The sequence below is a fragment of the Carettochelys insculpta genome, chromosome 28 (genome assembly GCF_033958435.1).
Source record: "Carettochelys insculpta isolate YL-2023 chromosome 28, ASM3395843v1, whole genome shotgun sequence".
Lineage (NCBI taxonomy): Eukaryota > Metazoa > Chordata > Testudines > Carettochelyidae > Carettochelys > Carettochelys insculpta.
This window is the reverse complement of record NC_134164.1, coordinates 6,912,203-6,926,498: the sequence shown is the minus strand read 5'-3', so window position 1 is coordinate 6,926,498 and position 14,296 is coordinate 6,912,203.

The following is a 14,296-nucleotide window of genomic DNA, read 5'->3' as shown; positions in this document are numbered from 1 at the left end:
ACCGTGAAGAGTAAGGGAGACCCACTGACTGTACAGATGGCGAGATAAGTCGATTGCAGATAAGTCGATTCTAGCTACACAATTGCCATAGCTAGAATCGCATATCTGCAATCGACTTAATTCCCTAGTGTAGACCAAGCCTTAGTATCTCAGTCCTGCTGGAACACCACTGACTCCAATATATTTGTTCCTATTTACCCAGAGCCTGTCTTGTCCATGGCCACTCTGTTGAGCTGCAGTTGTAGCAAAGGGAGAGAGAAAGACCGTATAAGTCTTGAGATGGACTCAAAGAACTTAGATGTGATGGGAAGGGTGGGGTCTAAGAGTTAGCGGGCAGAGGAAAAGGTTTCTTAATATCCAGATTATTATAATCTGTATTATAGTAGGAACACTTGTAAAAGATTAGGGCTGACAACCACCACAGGCCCCAGGCAAGGAGAGAGGGGGCCTGGATATGCGTGCCCAGAAGGGGCGGGGTCAATAGCAGAAGGGGTGGGGCTTAGGTGCTCAGACTGCTACGCTGGGGTCCCCACCCTCACGGCCGCGCGAGTGTCAGAACAGCACTGAGGCAGCACTTCAAAGGGGCCCGGGGCAACGCCCCTTTGGCCTCCTGCCCCATCAGCAGGCTTGTCAGGGCCCTGTTTTGCTGGGCGCTGTGCAGAACAGGGAGGTAGTCGCTACCTCTGAGAATTTACAGTCTAGGTGTGAGGTGGGACAGACAAGCCATGTGTCCAAGCATGAGGTCACATGATGAGGAGAACAGCAGAAAAATGGGAGTCTTGATTATCCAAATCTCCAGCTGATGAATTTCCCTCCTGGGAGCTGATTCCACTAAAGCAGCGTCTCTCGGGGCACTGTCTCATGAGGAAGGAAGTGACAACATAGGAAAACATTGGAAAGGAAAAACAGTGATTGCTAAAGGAAACCCAGCCCCACGGTCTTGCATTTTCAGCCCCCCAGACCAATCGTTTCCCTTTTAGAAGAATGGCTTTGTTGAAAGTCTTCAGGACGGCGTTATGTATCTCTGGTTGTGCAACCCAAGTCATGCCTGTGGACACAGAGGTTGCACAAAGCCACACATGACACCAGCATTTGACACAATAAGAGCAGCAGTGAGAAGCCAGCATTGTTCTGCCAGCAGCCAAATTACCCGTCACTAGTGCAATACTTCAAACAAGGATTTGCAGGAGTTGTGAATTCCTCCGGAGTCTTGTGACGTACTCTCAGCATGCTACGTACAGTGCATTTCATTTCTGTGGGCACGCTCTGATCACTCATGTTGATGAAACGTCTCCGTCCGACCTCATGTGCTTTCCCTAGTATGAGGAGAGCCCTTAACAAAACTAGAACATAAGAACATAAGAACATAAGAATGGCCATACTGGGTCAGACCAAAGGTCCATCGAGCCCAGCATCCCATCTGCTGACGGTGGCCAATGCCAGGTGCCCCAGAGAAGGAGAACAGAAGACAATGATCAAGTGATTTATCTCCTGCCATCCATCTCCTGCCCTTGTTATGAAGGCTAGGGCACCATACTTTATCCCTGGCTAATAGCCATTTATGGACCTAACCTGCAAAAATTTATCAAGCTCTTTTTTAAACCCTAATAGAGTCCTGGCCTTCACAGCCTCCTCGGGCAAGGAGTTCCACAGGTTGACTGTGCGCTGTGTGAAGAAAAATTTCCTTTTATTAGTTTTGAACCTACTACCCATCAATTTCATTTGGTGTCCCCTAGTTCTTGTATTATGGGAAAAGGTAAATAATTTTTCTATATTCACTTTCTCCACACCATTCATGATTTTATATACCTCTATCATATCGCCCCTCAATCGCCTCTTTTCCAAACTGAAAACTATATAAAGCCTGCATGATTTCATTGCTGCCATTGTCCATTTTCAGAGAATCTTCACTGGATTTAAGTAATCCACCATCCACAGCCATGGCCCAGGGTTTAGGAACCCCTGGCACAGGTACCACGAATGGCACGTGAGATGATTTTCATCAGCATGTGAAGTGGGAGTTCAGCCTCGCTCCTCCTCCCCCATGCAGCCGGGAGCTTGCTCAAAGCCAGCCAGCCTGCCTGTGGCTTAACAAAAGCCCAGCTCATGCTCCCAACCACCACCTAAATGGTAAAGCTCTGCCTCTTCATTTGTTTATGGATGAACCTGTTGTAAGTAGGACTATTACTGACTTTAAAAAGTATCACCGGCACTCGAACATTACATAGATGTCAGAAGGTCAAATTTCGGCACTTTGCCTCAGAAAGGTTGCTGACTCCTGACTTAGCCCATAAGGTTCCTCTAAATCCAATTTCTCCCACATCCAAGACCCCTGTCCTCCTAAACTGGAAGAGCAACAAAAGTGATCTTTGGTTAGAGGGACTGATGTTTGAGGTAAGGTTAAAAGAGCTAAGTATTTATAACCCACCTAAGGGACGACAGCATGGGATCACTATCATATCTGCACTTATCTGAAGAATGTAAAAGCCAAGCAGAGGAGCAATATTTTTTTGCTGTATACTCATGTGCAATGAGACTGAATCAAGAAAGGAAACATGCATTATTTTTGTCTTTGTGAAGTGAACTAGGCACTCTAACCTGGCTCTCTGGAAAACCATGCTGGCAGTTTCAGAGACTCATGTTAGTCTGTTTCAGCAAAAACAAGGAGTCCTGGATCACCTTAAAGCCTAACACATTTATTAGGGCATTAAAAAACTCTGAAAACAGGCTGCAACGTGAAACTGCTGATTGAGCTGTAATTCATATGCAAATTTGACACAATCAGAATGGGGCTGGAGAGGGATGGGTAATGCCTCTCTCCTTACAAGAAGTAATTTTCCCCTTTGGGTATTCACAACTTCTTATCACTGATGGAAGTGGGCCACATCCACCCTGATTGCATAAGCCTCATGAGCACTGAGGTAACACCCTCATCTCTGTATGTATATATCCCAGGCATCTGATTCTTTCACTTCATGCATCTGAAGAAATGAGCTACAGCGCCCCCCCATCCCCCCCCGCAAGCTTATGCCATAATAAATTTGGTAATCTTCAAGGGTGTGTCTACACGGCAAAGTTATTTTTGAACAATGGCTGCTATTCCAAAATAAATTTGTGAGGATCTACACAGCAAAACCGCTATTTCAAAATTATTTCAAAATAGCAGATGGCTTATTTTGAATTCTGTAAACCTCATTCTACAAGGAACAGCGCCAATTCCGAAACAGATATTCAACCTCAGGACCAGTCTTCTAAGGAAAATGAAGGAAATCCTATTGCTTGGGCTTTGACAACAAGATGGGACAAACCACGAGAAAAATGGCCTACAGGAACCAGTCCTGCGGTAGCATGGGCTTCCACAGCTCTTGCAGCTGGGATCAAGGAGCTCTACAGGGGTAGAGGGGTGACTGCATTTCAGTGAGGCTTTGCTCTGTGCTGCAGTCGGGCTGTCGGGTGTGTTGGTGTTTACCAGATAAATAAGCCTCCTCTGCAGTAAGCACACAGGGGCCTCAGGCATTCAGGTAATGCTGCATTAACTCCACAGCACGTCATGGGTCTCTGCCAGCCGACATGATGGATCAGAACAATTTACTTCCATCATTGGCCTCTGATGCACTGGCCAGGTCCGTGCCTCTGTCCTCACACTGGCGAATGAACGAGACGCCCCCATACTTCCTATTTGCACTGTTTACCCTTTGCCCCGGGGGAGCTGAACTCAGCCATCAGGATTCTCCAGGATGAAAGTGCAGGATCCTGTTAAGAGCAGCAGACTGAAGATGAGAGTTCCGTATGGGTGCCCCCAGGGAGTGAGGGGAATGCATCAGATTGTGACAGCTGAGACTGGCCAGTTACATTGGATGGCTGCTGCTTGATGGAAAACACAATTGCTTTAGGCCGGCAAGATTGGAAGACTGGTAAAAACAGGGAGGCCTCTTTCCACACCCAGGAAAAACTGGGGCACTAACACATGCTCTCATTTCCTGCCGCCGTGGAAATCCAGCCCTCGGTGAAATAATTTGTATTGTTTGGATTTCACATTGGCTTGCATGCTTGCCTGCAATCCCATGATGAAATTCAAGAGAATCTGGAGTAGCCCGGTGTGGGGGTGGCTGTTGTTGATTGGAATGTGTACAAACTGTTCCTGCAGCTGTAGCCAAGGAGCGAATTCCTCTCGTGCTGACGTGGTTCTGCTGCTGTTTCTTTGGTATCTGTTAATTATTTTAAAAATGCCCTAAAAACCCCCAGGTCTGGTTCTCGATTGGCCTGTCTGCTGCCCGATCAAAGAGGTGATAGCAGAATATCTGATTAGGCTATAAATTCTCATCAGAAACCCTCAGCATTCACCTGATATGCAATCAGTAGGGATGTAACGGATGCATTAGAATGTCAACATCAGTTCATCGCCAGGGTAGGTTTACAGCAATCAGTTATTTTTGTCATTCCAGCTTATCTCCTTATGCCAGGACCCAACTGAACACAACCAGATTCAGTCAGCCTCCGCTTTTATGTATTTGACCTGAAATTCCCTCTTGTTTTTAAGCTATTACCAAACTGCTCTGGGCCTGAAATGGAAACAGGGAACAATGAGTGTCCATGGATGCCCTACGTTTTATATGTATGGGCGGGATAGCTGTGTTAGTCGGTATGTGCAAATACGAGAGGTCCTATGGCACCTTATAGACTACCAGATATTTTGGAGCATGAGCTTTCATGGGCAAAGACCCGTTTCATCAGATGCATTGTAGTGGAGGCTCCAGAGAAAGGTCTAAATATACAGGCTCATGAAAAAAAGCCCACGAAAACTTATGCTCCAAAAAAATCTGTTAGTCTATAAGATGCCACAGGACTTCTCATTGTTTCTATGTTTTATAATCTGCCTTTGACTAGAAGTCCAACTTCAGAGTTGTCCCCTTAACTTTAGTTCTGGAGCTTGCCAGAGCCAACAGCAATGTATGGGGGAAAGCAGGGAGTCATGTAGCCCCCAGTTTCTGCCTAGGTTGATATGCCCTCTCCTGATCTCCACTTCATGCCATCAGAACCCCCACTATCAACAGTTTGACACATAGTCCCTGGCCAGCTGTGTGAGTCAGATGGAAACAGTGTAGTGCACCAGTGGGGCATACAGCTCTGCTCTGCCCTACTCAGAACTGCTGTGTGTCCTGGAGAGAACTCACGTCTCTCCCCTACACTACCTCTTTAATGAGAGGCGGGAATGCATCACTACACCAGGCCCACACTGACTTCATGCAGACCGATTTCCAGTCACGGTTTCACTCCAGCTCCCTGTCCTCTTGAGGTCCATCTTGGTTGTAATAACCTGGTGGCAGCAAAACAGCTATCACTGGCAACTGCCTCCTCATTACAGGATCACAGTAATTATGTTGATTTATGCTGCTGAAGTGAAAATGAGCAATCTGGTCATGTAACTGAATATTACTGTGGTCCCTGGCCCTGCTCAGTTTCACCTGGTTGTGCTGCAACTTACGCTGTCTCCCATTGCAATTAAGGGTCTCGGCTCCTGAACCCAGAACAGGAAGAGAATGCTCCCGCTGACTTTCAGAGCCACAGCCAATGTGTCAACCTGTTGCTCACCTCTTGAAGGAGATGGACAATGCACAAAGAACTAGAGGACACCAAATGAAATTAATGGGTAGGAGGTTTAAAACTAATAAAAGAAAGTTCTTCACTCAGTGCATAGTTAACCTGTGGAGCTCCTTGCCAGAGGAGACTGTGAAAGCTAAGACTATAACAGAATTTAAGAAAGAGCTAGATAAATTCATGGAGGTTAGGTCCATAAAAGGCTATTAGCCAAGGGTAGGAATGGTGTTCCTGGCCTCTGATTGTCAGCGGCTGGAGATGGATGTCAGGAGACAAATCGCTTGATCATTGTCTTCAGTCTACCCCCTCTGGGGCATTTGGCACTGGCCACTGTTGGCAGACAGGTTACTGAGCTGGATGGACCTTTGGTCTGACTCAGCATGGCCGTTCTTATGCTCTTATGCAGGAATGTAAGAAATTTGAGGGAACATTGGAAGCCACTGTTACCTAGCTCCCCTCTCAAAGCAAAAAAAGCAGTCATGTAGCACTTTGAAGACTAACAAAATAATTTATTAGGTGATGAGCTTTCATGGGACAGGCCCACTTCTTCAGATGGTAGCCATACCAGAACAGACTCAATATATAAAGCACAGAGGTCCAAAAATTATCAGGGTTGACAAAGCAGAAGAACAGAGGGGTGGCAGGAGAGGGGCGTGGGGTGGGGAAGTTAAGAGTTAGCTAAAACAAAATATGTAAAAGAATCCTTATAATGGGCCAGGTAATTGCTGTCCCAGTTCAAACCTCGTGGTAATGTGTCAAATTTGAATATAAATGGCAGTTCTGGGCATTCCCTCTGTAAACGGTTGTTAAAGTTTCTTTTCAGTAAAACACAGACTTTCAGGTCATTAACAGAATGGCATCATCATCATCTGCATCAATAACCGTGGGCTCAGCGCCCACTGGTGTCTGATGCCTCTCTCACTATTTCCTTCTGTCTTTCCCTGTCCAGTGCAGAGTGGCTTAGTTTCTGTAGACTAGCTCCGCACCAATCTACTACATCATCTATCCATTCTCTGTGGGGTCTGCCTCTCCTATTCAAACCGTCCATTATGCCGAATACCAGGCTCTTGATTTTTCGTTCAGCTGACAGGTTTGTGTGCTAGGAGGTTTTTTGATGTCTGCTTTTGTCCATGTTTGCTTGGTGCTCTCACTGTGTTCTCAGACAGAACAGGGATCGGGGAGATGGAGACACACAGGGGAGATGCTCTGGTCTGAAGCAGAGACAGTAAGTAACTCAGGAGTACAGAGTACAGATTTCCCTTAAAAAGGCCGAGGGTGGTTTCTCTCAGAATGTTACTGAGCACACACACTCTGTGTCACTGTCACACATACCCACTCTGTGCCACACACATAGTCACTGAGAACAACGTGAAGTCCTGTAGCACCTTGCTTATGCTTCAAAATATCTGTTAGTCTATAAGGTGCCACAGGAATTCTTGTTGTTCTTGAAGGTACAGACGAACACGGCTCCCTCTGTGATACTTGTCACTGGTACATACGCACTGCAGCACACACTCAGTCTTTGTCACAAACTGGTTCTCTTTCATACTCACACACTCTTGTTATCTCTCTCTTTAGCCCCCAGCCCCAACCCTTCTGCCTAAGACCCCACCCCTTCTGGGAGACCCAGAGCAGCCTGTGACCAGTACCAATATTCTTAGACTGACCCCTCTGTGGAAATTATTGCAGCTCCTATATTAGCAACACAATCCCGGGTGCTTTGTGGTTCACATGCTCATCTACAGAATATGGCAGTCCAAGAGTGTCCTCTGAATGTGTTAGGGATGCCAGGCTGCAGGCTCACAGCTGGCTAAGACAGTTCGAGCTTTGCAAATAAAAATGCAGCCACCTTAAGGGAGCCTGTATTTCTGTGTATGTGTTGATGTCTCTGCAGTGTACACAGATGATGAGAAAGTGGGAGGAGGGTATAATGTGTGCAAGAAGTCCTGTTTTCCTCACGCCCGGTTCCCCCACAGCTGCACTAACCTGGAGAATTTCATCGGCAGGAACTGCGGGAGGGTGACTTAGGGCTGTGTGCATCCAGAGCCGGTGGGGTCAAACGCAGCAGGGTAAGCCACAGAATGACTGACCTCCATTACAATACAGTTTTCTGCCTGGCCGGTTCAAAGAACAGCTCCATTGGCTCCGGAAAGAAATGAGAGATGAACATGGTCAGGTATGACATACCCCGGTGCACCTGTGCAGAGCCCAATACTGGGATTAGGAAAATAACAAAATACGACACTTTAAAAACCAGCCAGGATGGAAGGAGGCATGCTCATTTCATATCACAAAAGGTGCTGTACCCTCCCTTATTAAGCATTTGGAGATCTGGCCGTGGAAGCTCTTTGCTTCTCACAGCCCAGGGCTGCAGGGGCTAGCAAAGAAATGACTCAGTCCCTGGCTAGAAATTCCACTGGTCAGTTTTGCCATGAAATGAACGTTACTGGGAAGAGCCTGTTACTTTCTCAGGGGTCTGGGGATTTTAAACATTAGGCACATAGAATAATATTTTCCTGTACTAGGGCTTTGTAGTGGTGCTGAATTATAGGCATCAAGAGATCACTAGTGAATTTCATGGTGTTAGAGTAGAAGGGCACAAATTAAGGGGTGGGCCCCCTTGGGGGGGGCATGAAATTTCATAAGCTGGGGTGCAGCACGATCGGCTGCTGGGTCTCTGGCTCATCCATATCCTTAAAAATGTTAAAATCTGTTCCTGGTTTTATGTCTGTGTATTCACATTTATATACTGATTAACAAAGTTTTTACGTTCTACATACAGTACTTATTTTCTTACACATGCTGAAAGGTTTTTTTTTCATATGAACTAGGGTTACCATCTAAAAAAGAGGACACCTTTGAGAGGGAGGGTATCTGTGTCAGGATCTACCATCTCCTGTATCAGAGGGTTAGCTGTGTTAGTCTGTACCCACAAAAACTATGAGAAGTCCTGTGGCACCTTATAGATATTTCTGTAGATGTTTCCATAGACTGACAGATTATTTGGAGCACAAGCTTTCGTGGGCAAAGACCCACTTCATCACTTGCCCACAAAAGCTTATGCTCCAATAAATCTGAAGAAGTGGGTCTGTACCGCGAAAGCTTATCACCTAATAAATTATAAATTATTTTGTTAGTCTTTAAAGTGCTACATGACTGCTTGTTTGTTTTGATTTGATTTTTGTTTTCATCCACCAAATCTGTTGGGCTACATCTCCACTTGGTCAAAACTTCGAAATTGGCCAAATCGGAGAATACTAATGAGGCACTGAAATGAATATTCAGCGACTCATTAGCATGTGCGGCTGCAGCACTTTGAAAGCGCCGTGTTTTGCTCACGCCCGGCTCGTCTACATGGGGGTCCTTTTTGAAAGGACCCTGCGAACGTCGAAATCTTCTTGTTCCTATCAACTGAAATTTCCATTGATGTTGATTACATTAGACAGGCTGGAAGTTGGGGGTTGCTAATTGCAGCAACAAAAAGTGGGGACCAGCATAAAAACTTTGCACACCCCCATGTTAGAGGATACTCTCTGGAGGTTTTTGCCTGGTTCTTAGAGCTGTTGATCCATCACAACCAAAGCTGAATCTAACTTTTTGTCTGTCACATGCTCATGTGTCATGTCATGTCCAAATGATGGCTCTGATCAGGTGATTTCCTCGGGGAAGGAGAAGAGACCATAAAGTAAAGACATTAGTTGTTTAAAAATACCCAAAAAAAAAAAAGAATCATAAAACTGGGAACACGTTCACCTTCCAAGAACTTCATGGGGTTAATAGGAGAGTCTGTCTGAACATCTCTTGCAAAAAATGCAAACCACTCCTAAACCCCCGGCCATCCCCAAAACGCCCACTTCTCAGCTCTTCTCTGTCTGAAGCAGATTGCTGGTTTCCATCATGCCAGCTCCACCCCACCAGAGCAGAATGCAATGATACAATTATAATTGTCCCATATTATTACTATTATTAGTACTTGGATCTCTTTCTTTAATTACACAGGCCACTTAAATATGGTGCTTTGAAGCTCTTTAGAGACCATTATAAATGGGCTTGCTTGTAACCCCCTGATGAGGGAAACTGGCAAATGGAAATAAAATGGAACCTTTAGAGGGCTTAAAATGAATAATGTATGAAGGCTCATTGCACAGCTGATGTGCCAAATACAGAGGAGATATACAACTCATGCAGGTAGTGCTTAGGGTAACACAAGGCCTTGGGAACTCAGCTGTAGCTACAAGTAGCTCAATATTGTATTAATTGTTTCCGTTCTTATGGAGAGAGAGTCACCATGACATGCAGCAAAGTAAAGTAATGCAATAAGTTTTTCCAGAGGCTATAGCCAGGACAGCCACTGGCCATTCTGTAGATGTTTCCAGGTACAACGCTTGAGCTTATGTTACACCACAAATCAAGCTCACTTTCAATCTGCTCAGTACGGAAGGTCTTAGGAGATCCCCAATGTGCTGACATGCCACTGGGCAATGAAGACAGTGCCATCTTCCAAGGACAGATGTTATTGGCCCTACAGTGGTCTCAGATACCACTGTGATGGGCAAGCCATGCAAACAGCAGCAAATGGTGAGAGAACTCCAGGGACGGCCCCAGCCACATGCCTCTCTCTGCCACAAGCCCCTCCCCTCCCTTGCTCCGCCCTACGCCTCCACTGCCCCGCCCCTTTCACACCCCTACTCACCTCTTCCTTCGACGGCACCATGCCACTTCTGGTGAGTGCAGGGGTGGTCCAGTCCCTTCCCCCAGGCAGTGCCTCTTGAGAGCAGCACGAGCTTGCATTGCTATGAGGGAGGGGCAGGACCGCCCTTGCACTTACAGACAGCAACATGGTGCAGCACTGAATGGGCCTGGGGATGGACCCTGGGGAATGCATAAGACCAATGTTCCCTCTAGTCTTTCATCCATGTGCACATGTACCCACACACTTAGGTGTAGTTCACTGTCCCATGCACCTAGTTTTTTCCATCCATGTGCAGAATAAATGTTATGTGCACCCAAGGTGCGCACGAATGTGCACCACCAGTAGAAACAAAAAGCTAGAGATGGGCTATGAATCTCTCATTTTCTTTAGGGAGCTCAACTGTGTGAGTGGGAGAAGAGCAAATGCATCACCCATATCCGTGCGCAACTCTCTTCCTGGTGGTGTAGATGATGTCAGCACATTGGCAGCTCTGCCAGCTGCCAGCTAGCTTCTTGCTAGCTGTGAGTTCTCCCAGCCATTCATAAGCACTTGCTCTTGCAAAACTCACAGCGACCAAGACATTAATTAGAGTGGCAAGGGGAGTTTCTCTCTGTCCCAGGTATTGGATTGAGTCACTCTGTGCTCTGTGACAGCAGTGTGCTTCCTAGAACTCAGCCAAGTATTTTGGTTTCTGGGTATCGGCTTATCTGATATTTATATGAGCTGCAAATTCTTTTTCTAGGGCTGCATGTAAGGCTGAGTCATAGCCATAAACCAAGGCTGCCAGGACTGCAGCCATGAGAATCAATAATATAATTTATCATTATGTTGGCATGATGCTCGTACACAATTTTCCAGCAGAGTCCCTGAGGCTGTTCCTTTTCCACATAACCCTAAAGAGCCGTCCATTGATTTTCTTAAACCAGTTGTCTAATAGCATCCCCCATGTCCTGCAAAAGAGAGCACACTGACACTCTGTGCATTCCACAAGCCTCCTTGCAGAGATAAGAGCAAATTCATGATCCGGCACTTTTTCTGCTGAGTCCATCCCAGAGTGAGGAAGTGAAATCTCCAGTTTATTTACTCCAGGCCAGAAATACCAAAAATAGCTGTCCTAGCTCACTAATTTTCTTTATAGTCCAGGATAGAAATTTATAATTACAATGGAAGTATGGAATGACTGTCCCATGCAGAAGATTAATAAGATTTGGATTTTGCAGCTTGGAAAAGCGATCACTCGGGGATTTGATAGAGATCTATAAAATCTTGACTGGTGCAGAGAAAGTTAGATGAAGTGTTATTTACTCCTCATAACATAAGAACAAGGAGTTACGCCATGAAGTTAACAGGCAGCAGGTTTAAAACAAATAAAAGGAAGTATTTATTCACACAGAGAGAGGTGTAGGCTGGATATTAGGAAAAACTACTTCCCCAGGCGGGTGGTGAAGCACTGGAACAAGTTACCTAGAGAGATGGTGGAATCTCCATCCTTAGAGGTTTTAAAGTCCTGGCTTGACAAAGTCCTGGCTGGGATGATTTAGTTGGGGTTGGTCCTGCTTTAGGCAGGGGGCTGGACTCAATGACCTCCTAAGGTCCCTTCCAGCTCTAGGATTCTAGGATTCTACAATGCACAGTCAACCTGTGGAACTCCCTGCCAGTGGATGTTGTGAAGGCCAAGACCATCACAAGGTTAAAAAGAACTAGATAAATTAGTGGAGGAGAGGTCCATTGACGGCTATTAGCCAGGATGGACGGGAATGGTGTCCTTAGCCTGTTGGTCAGAGGCTGGGAATTGGTGACAGATCACTTAATGATCACCTCTTCATTCCCTCTGGGGCACTGGCACTGGCCGCTGTCAAAAGACAGGATACTGGGCTAGATGGCCCTTTGGTCTGACCCAGTCTGATCATTCTTATATTCTTACATTCTACGTCAAGGCCTCTTAATCCACAATTAATATAAATCCTTATAGAACCAGAGTCTTCTTTTATTAATTCCGCCGAGGTAACAAGCTGCTTTTCTGGCATATTAATGTCAGCTCCTTGCTTTGCCATAATTAATTCCTCCAGCTGTCACTTTGTCATCTGTATTTGCAGTACACTGGAAACCCCTCTGCCTGTTTGCCACAAGCGTATATTACAATTGATAATTCACTAGATCTTATGCAAGTCAGGCAGATCTGTCTGAGGCCAAGGCAATTCCCCTTCTGCATTTTAGCTACTGACTTTTAATATTATTTGCTTGCACTATGGCTGCAGCTGGAAGACCGAGATGAGTCTAGAATCCCATTTGCTTGAGATGCTACAGATCCAGAGGGAGAGAAGCCCTGCCCCAGAGATCTAGCTGTCTAAATAGATAGAATCGTAGAACACTAGAACTGAAAGTCATCAAGTCCAGTCCCCTGCCCTCAAGGCAGGACCAAGAGCCATCCAATCTTTAGACCACCACTGATAGGTCTATCTAACCTGCTCTTAAATATCTCCAGTGATGGAGATTCCAGTATCTCCCTATGCAATTTATTCCAGTGTTTAACCACCCTGACAGTTAGGAAGTTTTTCCTAATGTCCAATCTGAACCTTCCTTGCTGCAGTTTAAGCCCATTGCTCCTTGTCCTATCCTCAGAGGCCAAGGAGAACAATTTTTCTCCCTCCTCCTTGTAACAATCTTTTAAATACTTGAAAACTTCCAGTAAATGAGGCAGACAAAGAGTGAAAAGCAAAGCAGAGGCTCTGAGAAAGAAAATGATGTGACCAAGGTCACACAGCAAGTTGGTGACAGAGCCAGGAATAGCACAGCCAGCAGGTCTCTGTGTAGTGCCCAATCTGCTAGACTGCCCTGGTTCTATACCTAGGTTACATTGGGCTGGCCCATAAGCAGCTCATGGGCTGTCAGGCTTTGCCAGAGTTAGCCCCTGGAAGGCTGTTGGGTGCTCTGTTTACCTGCAAATACAGTTTATATACAAAACACCTTACATGTGGGCAGTGCATGGAGGCAGGCTTTCAATGCTATGGAACATGAGTCAGCTGCAAGATGCTCCAAAGGCCGGGGATGCAGCTTCCTTCTTACTGAAGCCCACTGGTGCCCAATAATCAGGGTATTGTCCTTTTTAACCTCTCAGAGCCTTCCTGAGATCCCCTCTTACGAAGCAGCCTGGAAGACTAGCTTTTAATTAACTTTAGTACTGACTAGTGTGTTAGAAAAGGCAAGGTAATTCCCCCCTGAAATAAAACAGTCACCGACACACATAATGGGATTTAGTAGTTCTCAGAAGATTCCTCAAAGCACAGGCAACCCTCCAGTTCCCACCTACCTTGCTTCCCTTGACCCTTTCAGCATTGACACACCTCCACATCAGCTGGTGGAAGAGGGCCACATCCTCCTTGACTGAACTGACCTTATCAACTCTGGCCTTCCTCTTGATTGGTACTCCCTTTTTTTCATGAGCCTATATATTTATACCTGCCTTTGGAATCGCCACTCCAGTGTGTCTGACAAAGTGGGTCTTAGCTCACAAAAGCTTATGCTCCAAAAAATCTGTTAGTCTATAAGGTGCCACAGGATTTCTTGTTGTTTTTCCAGATCTGGTAGCAATTTGTTCAGATTCCATCTCAGCCCTGGAGAGCAGCTCAGCCTGACACGGGATTTGCGGTGTAGCATCCTGCTTCTGACAGTGGCCAACACAGAATGTTTCAGAGACAGAAACAAGACCCCATTGGGGGAAAACTGGAATGACCTGCGCCTAGAGGTATCTGCCTGACCCTTGGGCCAGTACAGGCTCATGTCTATTTTCTGCAGGGAGATTTCAATCCCTTCTGCACTCTGAAGATTTTTGGTTGACCAACCTGTCACATGCAATGGGATGTTCTCATCCACGAGTGTGGAATTGTAATGAACTTTCTATTCCATTGAGGGAGTACCAACATTGCTTTGTTTTAAGTGTAGCCTGAGGACCAGTGCATTTCAGTCCCAGCCCTGGGAACTACAAGTTGTGACTTAGACAAATTG